Below are 7,904 nucleotides of genomic sequence, written 5' to 3'. Positions count from 1 at the left end.
AAAAAGAAAGAGGTGTAATTTAATAAGCGATGACAAAAAAGAGCTTGTTAGCTCTTCGAATGCACTGAGCTTTGGTCATAGTACACGCTCCTGAGGATGTAACCAAATAATCAGAATATAATATTGATTATTGAAAAACCCATATCGACTGATTACTCTGAATATTTTAATAAAAGGGAGCATATCTTGGCTGTGGCACTGACAGTCCTGCATATTCTATCTCAAAAAGATTAAGCACTAAGTGATGTAAACAACGACTGGAGCCCGTTAACAAATTGTTATGTTCTTGTTTAAGTATCAAGGAATGTTTATTTATAGCTAAACTGTTATTTGCCAAAGGAGTGAGTCAAGATGATGACTCAAGACCACTGTACAGGACAAGACTGTCCCGTTCACATTAGGGAATATGCCATTGACTTTCTCGTTCATTTCGAGCTATTTTTTCCATACAGATACCTACTATGCTATTTGTCCATGAAATTAAATCCACGTTTTATTGGTGTATTTAACCTTTACAGCGTGAAGCTCGGGTGGCGTTTTAACCTAAAAAATCTTCTAGGGCTCCTTTGGTTCAAGTTTCATATTATATCCTACGACGAAATGATGAGATTTGAAAGGGTCGTGTTTAGGCTAAGGTCATTATTTATTATTCATGTAGTCTATGACATCAGTCACTGTTTCCTTTATCAAAAAAAATACAAATACAAATACAAATACTCAATAAAAATTAAAAATACAAAATACTTTTATGTACACACACACACACACACACACACACACACACACACACACACACACACACACACACACACACACACACACACACACATATATATATATATATATATATATATATATATATATATATATATATATATATATATTTTTTTTTTTTTTTTTAAGCTCCCTTCTTATAAGGACCATTAAGTCAGGCTATAACTTTTTTCTTATGAATGTATAAACGTTACAAGGCGACTTACCGAAACTTCAGGCCTCGCCGTACCTGCCGTTAACCTGCACTACATCTCCCGTTAGACATCTCCACCTCCACCTTGTGTGATCATGCGCACTCGGGTGGGGGAAAAAAAATGATGACGTCAGCTCGCTATAGGTCCGTGCAATGCTGCGATCGAGCGCGTTCATGTGTCCGCTCACCCGGCCGAAACAGTGGCGTCTGGATGAATGATGAGACCCCGTACGAGGTAAGAACAGCCTTTCGGACGACTTTCGGGATTGACGCGCGTATCGCGTGCGTGCGGGTCGCGTTGTCGTGACGCGAGAGACCGCGTTATCACCGCTGTCCGGTCACAGCACGGAAGGGTAATGCTGATTGACGATGAGGATGGCATATGCGGTAAACGGTTTATTCATACGAGACACGGATGGGGCCGCTAGAAGAATCGACGGTTGATCGCGCGGACCGGCGAAACTAACGTGAGGAGCACGTTGCTCTCACTTTTGCACGCGCTTTAAATTTTAATTTGTTTCGCTGCTTAGAAGGTTTAAAATGAGCGATTTGCATCTGATCTGCTTGTGACACCCTTTCCTCTTGAATAGCGAAGCCGGTTCTGTTGTGGGTCACGTCACTCATGTAACGACTGTCCAGTGCGCGAGCGTGTAACCGGCTTCGCTATCAGTTAACGCGGTGCTTCCTGACCTCCCCAACTCCAAGGCCCTTATTAATTGTGCAAGACACCGTTCCAAACCCTCTTTTAGTTTAAGATGTTGTCATTTAAACGTCTACCGTTCTTCATGGTTGAAGGAGAAAAGTTAGCAGTGCAACTTCTTGAATGCCCTTGAGAGCCACCAAGTCATGCTTATGAACCGTATTCTGCTCTATTTTTGTGTTTGGCCGTCTAGGAATATTTCTGTTTTCCTTGTTTTTTTTCTGTGGAATTCTGTCATAATTCACGTTCCTCGTGCCGTCCCAGATGTGTATGACTTTCTTTCTTTAGCTTCACCACATGCTGATATAGCACTTCATTGCACTCTCCTATGAATGTACTTACTACAGTTGGCCAGAAGTGAGGGTTTATAATTCAAGAGGTTAAAAATCGAGTTCCTTGTACATGCCTACATACGTTTCACTTGAGATGATGTTCATTTATCTTCTGGGGTCGTATCGGTTATTGTTATAGTTTTAAGGCATCGACATTTACTGTTCTCTTATGGGCTCGTAGACATAGATGCTTCTCAAGGAAAAAGGTCAAATACAGTTTTGTACCTTGGGATCGCATGAGGGTGAGTGAATGATGAGATTTGTGTAAGAGGGATAGTGCTGCTATCTATTGTTTGCTCCCCTTTCTCACTAATCAAGTGTTCAAGTGCTGACTAGAGTTAAAAGCCTTTCTCAGCAGATAGCCGCTTGCTGCTTTCTGAGTTAGAAAGCCCTTGTCACCCCGCATTTTCATCAGTCTCTGTCTGTTCTTTATAGCTAGGGCAGTATACCCTGTGGGCACCGTGGGGCATCACGAGTGATGGATTTCTGCTCTTGGCTCGACTTGTATTCCCCTCAGACCGAGCATATGGGCTTCCTCTTTGACTCTCAATGTACTGCATGTCGATCAGCTCCAAACTAAAGCCTTGTTTGCTTTTTGTGATATTTTAACTGTAGTAGTTGTATTATTTAGTATGTTATTGTAAAGTATTCTTTTAAGTCGGACTGTGCGTGAACCTGCACCTTTGTCAGGAATATTTATTATCATAGATATAGATCAGAACCATGACAATAAATTCATCTTGTGATCTCCCAACTCTGTATTCATGCTCTCACTAGAAAAAAAAAAACATCAGTGTGAATCCAAACTTTTGCGTGTGCGTAACATAAAAGAAGATATTTAGAGAAATGTTGCAGTGTTCGTTTCTCCATACAGTCCAAATCAGTTGTTACCAAAACTGGTTGGTTGCCAGCATTTATATGTTTCACATAAGAATAAAGTCATAAAGCTTTTGGTACAACGTGATGGTGAATAAATAAATAACGACAGAAATTGGGTGAGCAACTATCTGTATAAAATGGAGTTTCAACTCAGACTGTAATAAGACATTTTACCGAATAGTATGAACAGATAATAATATCAACATGATTCCATTTTTCGTAGATTTTGTACTTGGGTCTAGATACAAATGGGTTTGGATTTTAATTCAGTGCTTTTTTTAGGTTATTTAACCCCGTGATTGACCAAAACACATTGACTGAACTCATTTCTAGGCTAGCGATAAAGCTCCCACTAATAGGTCCATTGAGCTCTCAGTGTGCATTCAATAGTTATTCAGTCTTTGTTGAAAAGCTGATTTTTTTTAAGAGAATTAGTGCCTGCCATTGCTTTGCTTCATTAGTGCTTTGTCACTGACAGAGTACATTTGTTCTAGCTGTACGGCCCATGAGTCCAGACAGCTTTACAGGACTGTCACTCATGTATTAACCACATTAGTGAAAGATTTGACTTTCTTTTTGTGCTGTATCGCGTGTGTGGGCGAGAGATCGGGCTTGGAGACGGGCATTGAGTGATAATGTTCAGGCCGTGTCCTGATGTTTATGGAGGTATTCATGGGTGGGTGTGTGTGGCATGTGTTGTCTTTTGTCTGACTGTGCCATCAACAAACCGCCTTTTTTTGCAGAGCCACGTGCCCGGGTGCAGGTGAAGGATGTATGTGTGTGTGTGTGTGTGTGTGTGTGTGTGTGGTGGGGTGTTTGGGTAATTAATTAGGAGTAAGGTTACACCAGCTGGCCAATCAGATCACTGCGGCTGCTGCTGCTGCCTCCACAGCTCATGTTTGTTAATGAGGAGAAAGCTGAGATGCCGCTGGGAGTCGTAATTGTTTCCGCTGGTGAAAGGGTGGTCCCGGGACAGCTGGGGTTACCCCACACCAGCACCGCACATCACGCTAGACTACTCTAACAATGCATTACTGAGCCATATCATTCAAAAGCTACGATTTTTCAGTCTTATTCTCACCAAGTCTGCAGACATTTTGCTCTGTCTACATCTTCACACAATCCTTCAGATATAAGTTTAATGTGCTGATTTAGTGCTCAGGAAACATTTCTTATTATATTCAGCTTCGGAAATGGTTTGTATTTTGGGTCTGAAGTTTTCTCAGTCATTTTTAGTACATTTCATTGCATCAAAACTAGCATGCTTTAAGCTTTCAGCACTATCTAGTCTCCTTCCCATCCTCCTGTTCTCCATCATATAACCATGGCAACTCAAACCTTTATGCAAGGATATACTGCAGAAGATGCTTTGCACCAATTGATCTAGTCTATAAAAAAATTGCACCAGTCACTTGTGGGACAAATAAACCTTGCAATTTGACTCTCATCAATCCAGATCTGTAGTGCACATCCTCGATGCTCAGAGCTCAACCTTAGTGTTCAGTGGAAACGTACTGCGCACAACTTGAGTCCCTGTTGTCCTTTACAGAATTGGATGAGGACTTCTTTAATGGGGCTTGAGAGAGATCGCAGCATGGCAATACTCTACAAGCCTTTCGGCTCCGGCCAGACCTTGTGAGACAGGACCCCGCTCAACTTGGCCGTAACAATGGGCCTGTGTGACCGTTTCAATGTCCTATTCTCCGAGTGGTGTGGTTCACTTGGATCAGACAATGGATTCACTTTGCATCATTTATTTCCAGAGGCCCTGTATGTCGCTAGGCCACTCCTGTTTACTGCGTTCTGGACTGATTGTGCTGCGTCTACACACCTTCAGCAGTTTTGAATCGGAGATTTGTTTGTTCTGTTGTCAGCTACGGTAAAATGGAAACGACTTGCGCTTGCTTGAAATATGAGATCTTTTTGTCCGTTCGCCACTCGGTCAGATATAATCCTGTTTCAGTTTGTTTTGTCAAGCTGTCCTTCATCTTTGCTCAAGGAAGATTATGTGAATATTAGGGTGACTGTAATTACTTCTGATTTCTTCCACGCTTCACTTTCATTCTGCTTGTTTTTCTTTTATGTTTTTCAGTGCTTTTTCCCTTAAAGCTACTTTGCACACATAAGGATTTTACATGCTCTTCATGGTTGATTAGTGTAGGATTAAACCTTCCCGATAAACCTGCCTGATCTCTTATTCTTCTATGTAAATGCGTTTTCCAGGCGACCAAACTATTCTTCTAAAATCTTATGCATAATCACTTTCTGTATTCAGGCTTGTTGACGTAAAGCGATAGTTCGGTCAATATAAAAATGTTTTATTATTTACCCTCGTTTCTTTCTAAATAATTATGACTTTCTTTTTTCCACAGAATGCAAAGATGTTTTGAAAAAAGTTTCTGTTTTTGTCCGTGAGGCTCAAAATGCACTCCAATAACCTTCTCTGGAGCTTCTCTGTATATACAAATTTAGCGTTTTTCTGGTTTGAACATCAGGAGTTTTGACATTTTTGGTGGATTCACTTGACGCTCTTAGCTAAGAGGTGTTTCTGAGGTAAAAATCTGTGGTTTTTCCTCAGACTTTTTCTCCTCTTGGAGGCCCCATGACCTTCTTTATTTCTCCAGGGTCAAGGAGCAGGTCATCCTCAGGGTGCCTTTGAATAGTTGTGGATTTCTTAATTCATTGAAGGCCGCTGTTGCATTCCACAACTTTGCTACCAGGATATTGAGAGCATGGATAGTTGGTTGGTGAGACATGAAAGAAAATGCTTCAAATTATGTTCTCAAAAAGAACTCTTTAATAAATATTGCAGTTCGATATGTTAAGCTCAACTGACAACATTTGTGCCATGTTATTGATGAAATTGATGAGACTTTTTTTCTATATATAAAAAAAAAAAAATCAGTTACTTTGAGAACCATGGATATGAATGGTGGATTTAAAAGCAAAATTATAAAAACTTTTTAGAATTGTTTTTAACTTTTATAATATTATAATTTTAATTAAACTTTATATAAATCACTAGGGAAGTTTTTTTCACATTTTTCTATTGATTTTTATTTGCGGTTGAGCATACACATTTGAGTGTATTATTATAATCTTTTTTTTAATGGCAACCTTTCTGTTATTGTTGAGGTCAGCTCGGAAAAATCACACTAAAATCACTCACATTGTTTACTTTTTGTGGTTATATAAAAAATATGGAATATGGAATATGAATTTTAAACATACCTGTTCTTAAATTCCTAAACTGGTCACAAATGCAACAAAAAAGTAAAAAATGTGACAACATTGAAAATTGTCGGATGTTTAAATGCATTAATTTGGGATTTTTATTGATGTTATCACGTAACGCTGAGTGGTTTGGAGAGACAGCTCTCAGGACTTATCATTAAGTTTTGTAAAATTGGTCTTCATACATGGGTGTAGTCAGGTGGTCAACATTAAAATGCCTTTTTCATATCCTTTCAATAACTCAGCAATTCTCAGAATTCTGTGGCTTCCTGGTAAAATAAACATTTCAGTAACATTAAACCAAGTGCCTCACACCCTTAAGAAATGTGCACTTTTTTTTTTTAATTGCCACCATAAATGTTTTTCCCTGGTATGGAAAATCGTACATGTCAGGTCAAGATTTTGTATAAAGAACAAAGTTTTTTTCGTTCTTTTGTGAACTCAGCATTTGTATAAATACAGTTGTTTACGACAAGCAGATTTCCTGGTTTGATAGTTTCCCGCTGTTTGACCTCCCTAAAGCAGTGACGCCGTAGTTTGATTTGTTGCAGGGATGTCCAGCAGTGTCTATGTTTGGGCCTGTGGTTTTAGTGGTAGCGTGCGCTCTCTCTACGGCGTTGATGTTGCGCTGTAATCTGAGAGTCACGATCTAACTGTGGGGAGGCATACAGACATGGTTCTTCCTCTGCCCCCGCTCTGCAGGGGCTGGACAGATAAAACAAGGCCGACGGCCAAAACAAACTGTAGCGTCATCCTCCCTCACGACTCTTTAAGGAGGTGAAGTGTGGCTGAGGGGGCTCTGGCCCCCCCCCCTTCTCAAAGTTTGAGATGAAGAGGCTGAGAATGGGGGCAGAGGACAGGAAGGTGTTTATTACACAGGTATGATTAACGCAGACAGCTTGCTGGCGACACCTGAGTTGTAAAGTTGCTCGGTTAGCATTCCTTCCACAATGAGCTCCCGTCAAGCTTTTTCATAAGTGGTGGTTAATAAAAAATTACGATTTTGTCGTTTCAACCATCGTGTTGTTCCAAAACGTTCTTTATTCTGTAGATCAGGAAAGGGATATCCTGGCTGCACGTTCTTCTGAAGTTTTGTGGTAGCTTTGTGTAAAGAGCAGACCATTTTTATATTTGCCAGGTCTGTGCGTTGATGCACGTTTCTGAAACCATCTGATTCTGCAACATTTGATTCTGATTCATTTTTACAGACGTAACAATACAATGTTTAGGTATAATGTCCGCTATTGTAGTTGCCTATTTGTATATATTTTTAAATGTAATATTTTAAACTTATTTTAAAAGTTTTTAATATTGAATTTTATAAAGTACTTCTTTTTAACTTTAAAAATAATAATAATAATTTTAATAATAATAATTTTTTTCTCGTTAAGTTTTATAATTTTCGAGTGAACTATTCCTCCACCAGTTGTGTCGTGTTTTGTTCGTTCTCTGACGACTGAATCATTGAAGGAAAAGCAGCAAGACTTCTTCAAAGACCATGTTTGCCAGACGCTTTCATTCCATTCCCTGTGTCAGAACAACTGGAAGGGCTTCAATTAAGCCTTTTGTTTCGTGGTAACTGAGTACTTGTTAGATTCCATCATCATCCTGTCTGAGAAACACATCCTTCTCCTTCATCAGAGAGGCCACATTTTGGTTTTTAAAACGATGCTGTTCATACACGTTCTTTTGTTACGTATACTGTCATCTCTTTCTTCCATGATGTGGCTTGATTTGGAGCCAAAGAACAGCTGACGCGCCAGGTGTGCTGATAGTGGGTGGGATAAGACAG

The 7,904-nt window shown here is 39.7% G+C and overlaps 1 protein-coding gene across 1 annotated transcript in view; it reads left to right on the top strand.

The window, feature by feature from the left end:
* Positions 1 to 1,074: 1,074 nt before the first annotated feature.
* daam1b (dishevelled associated activator of morphogenesis 1b) overlaps positions 1,075 to 7,904 on the top strand; it is a 64,087-nt gene continuing 57,257 nt past the window's right edge. Inside the window, 1 exon segment of the mRNA XM_043236625.1 lies at positions 1,075 to 1,202. The gene's annotated coding sequence lies outside the window, so the exon portion shown is untranslated.

Source organism: Puntigrus tetrazona, chromosome 4 (genome assembly GCF_018831695.1).
Source record: "Puntigrus tetrazona isolate hp1 chromosome 4, ASM1883169v1, whole genome shotgun sequence".
NCBI lineage: Eukaryota > Metazoa > Chordata > Actinopteri > Cypriniformes > Cyprinidae > Puntigrus > Puntigrus tetrazona.
Note: the sequence above shows the minus strand (reverse complement) of the source record. Positions and strands in the feature narration are given on the sequence as shown.